Source organism: Stegostoma tigrinum, chromosome 1 (genome assembly GCF_030684315.1).
Source record: "Stegostoma tigrinum isolate sSteTig4 chromosome 1, sSteTig4.hap1, whole genome shotgun sequence".
Classification (NCBI taxonomy): Eukaryota; Metazoa; Chordata; class Chondrichthyes; order Orectolobiformes; family Stegostomatidae; genus Stegostoma; species Stegostoma tigrinum.
This window is the reverse complement of record NC_081354.1, coordinates 126,574,732-126,577,761: the sequence shown is the minus strand read 5'-3', so window position 1 is coordinate 126,577,761 and position 3,030 is coordinate 126,574,732. Positions and strand designations below refer to the sequence as shown.

General features: G+C 36.7%; 1 non-coding gene across 1 annotated transcript; it reads right to left on the bottom strand.

Moving 5' to 3' along the window:
• Positions 1-1,625: 1,625 nt before the first annotated feature.
• On the bottom strand, positions 1,626-1,810 carry LOC125460085 (U2 spliceosomal RNA). Its single transcript, XR_007249173.1, has one exon. It is a non-coding gene; the product is annotated as a U2 spliceosomal RNA (small nuclear RNA).
• Between the last annotated feature and the right edge of the window lie 1,220 nt (positions 1,811-3,030).

Genomic DNA, 3,030 nt, shown 5'->3' with positions numbered 1-3,030 from the left:
TCAAAATAAAGAACAGAATTCTAACCTAAAATTTAGTCCTTTCCATTCCATTACCCCATTATTCATTTTCATACATATTGAGGAATCAGTAAAAGTTCTGGGTTAAATGCATGTGGTCCAAAAATCTGGATGCTGTTTACATTAGTATCAGTTTCAGTATTAATTTTTTATGATGGCTATAATTCAAATGATTCAGTAGTGAATTAACCTGTGTCAGGTTAACCAGGCTAGTCAAACTGCTAATGCAGAGTGAGGACATTTCCTTTCAACTCTTCTCAGATTTTCTCTTGGGAAAAGATTGGCATTTTATATCTTGCTGTTGTTCAAATGAAGGTGATGATGCAGTCCTTTCTGAACAGTAATGCAGGTATTAGTGCACAGCATGCAGTATTTTTTTCTATTAATTCACAGTTATAGAAAAAGTAGTACTCTCTGAACACATTGAGAATAAATTACTGGCTCCCTGTGCTGTTGGTGATTTGCGTGCTCAATAAAAGCAGCTGACAGTACATATTAATCTTTTCAAATTAGAAAATAAAGAACCATTATAGTTAGTGTTTTTAACCAAAATGAAGAATTTTTTTTAACCATCTGCAACAGATTTGAAGCAAAAATGATGTGAAATAACCTTAGGTTTGTGAATTAACGTGTTATACATTATCACACGTGTTACTAAACTTCTGGAACTGGTACTGCATATAACTTGATACCTCATCAGCATCAAGAGCTCAGCAGAATCAAACTCTGGTGCACCAATAACTCTTGATTATTGAAATTTCTGAACCTCGTCCATTCCAAAAGCTGTAGTTACTTAGACCACAGTCTCAGGCTTGAGATACAGGACAAGACTTTAATTCACACAAAATGAATTCACCTGTACAGAGTTAAATTTGGATCCTTGATGTCTACCTTTCACAGGAGTAAGATGGACTTTTCTATCCTTATAATCCACCAACATAGAAATAATTGCTTCCTGAATTATCATGCCCATACACTGGTAATATCATATACAAAATGCTTTAATAGAATATGTAACCATCAATTTTCAAAATAGTCATTCTGGGGTGGAGCCTAGGCCACCATATGTTGAGAAATCGTAGCCTATTAAGTGGAAAAATGCACTCATGTGACTTCGTGAAATGTGCTTCTCGTGGGTGAAGCTCCCTGCCAGGAACAAAGTTGAGAATTTTTTCCTATTGAATAATGGACAAAGTCAACGATTTCACTAATGGTGCTTCCGGTAACATCCAGCATGTAACTTTGTTGTACAAACCAAGGAGACCTCAGGGCCAGTTTCTGGTCTGTGTAGAGTTTTCTTGTTTTCACAAAGGTAGCAGAAAGAATATGAGAAAAATTAAAGAAGTGAAAAGACAGGTGGCCCATTTGTTTCAATTGTAATCTCATCACTGAACATTACAATGACATCGCACTACTCTATCAGCAGCTAAAAGAAAGACAAAGATCCTGTTCCTTATCACTAGAAAGTTCATATCTGTTCTTCTTGAATGGAGACGTGATAGATTCAGTAGTTGTCCATCACTGTCTCAGATAGTCTGTTAACAATCATTCACACATTGCATTTCTTTGGATCACATACAAAGAGTGGCTTCTTGAATGAACTACTGGAGAATACTTGATGACCACATAGCTCTACCTGGCATTAAGTTGACATTTTTAGAATACAAGCAAAAATTAGAATCACAAGAGCCCCAAAATCAGTTTAACATCTGGTCCCCAGATAAGGGACATATCAGAATTTACACTGATGAGGACAGATACTACATCGTGAGCTGAAAGGCCAAGATGTGTTCTGTTCGGAATATGGTGCAGTTAAATTTATTGTTCCTGCTGTTCCTTTCAGTTAATTGTCCTGTTTTAGCTCATCCAATTTTCTGATTAAAATTATTTTCTGACAACCTTTATACTGTACAATGCTGCCGCCTCTGATGCTGACTGCTTTTACTGTTGATAACAAGGTATAGAGCTGGATGAAAACAGTTGGCCAAGCAGCATCAGAGGAGCAAGTAAACTGACGTTTCGGGCCTAGACCCTTCATTTTCTGAAGAAGGGTCTACGTCCGAAATGTCAGCCTTCCTGCTCCTCTAATGCTGCTTGGCTTGCTGTGTTCATCCAGTTCTACACCTTGTTATCTCAGATTCTCCACCATCTGCAGTTCCTACTCTCTCTGCTTTTACTGTTGTCTGCTTGTGCTGTTACTGCTGTTATCCAATTATCATTCCCGATAGACATACCTTTTCTTAAAACTACCAAGAAGAACTCACAACTCCGAGAGTGGCTGCATATCAAGACAGTTTCAAGATGCTAAGATTCTATCATATCTAGCAGGTTACACTCTTTGATTAAAGACAAAAATCACACAACACCAGGTTATAGTCCAACAGGTTTATTTGAAAACACAAGCTTTTGGGGCCTCACTCCTTCTTCCGTTGTTCGTGAGAGAGGCAGTATCAGACACAGGCTTTATAAGTAAAAGATGTAAGGGTCGCATCACTGGCGAGGTTGTACTAAACAAACCTATGATGCTGTTAAATCTTTAATCAGTGAGAAAATTTGAATTGATTAATATGTATATGTAAATCCCTGAATTCCTTTCAACTCACTGCCCTGAGAGAGCTAAAGTATTATCAGTGTTAAGAAGAGGTGACATTTTAGGTCAGACAATGCATGTTAGGTGTGAGGCCTTGTTTAGAATCTGTTTGTGTTTTGGCTTCGCACCTAATATGCATTGTCTGATCTAAAATGCCACCTCTTCTTTACACTGATAAAACCATTAGCTTTCAATTAGAGAAAGGAATGTTTTTTGATTGTGAAAGAATCGGCACTGTTGATATTCCGAAGGACCTGTATATAAATCACAGAAATTTAACGTGCAAGTTTAATAAGCAGTTAGGAATGCAAATAATCTGTTAACATTTAACATAAAGGGATTTAGAATATAAAAACAAAATAAATTTTATAACAATTATATAAGGTCTTACTTAGACGTTTCCTGGAGTATTCTGTACAGTT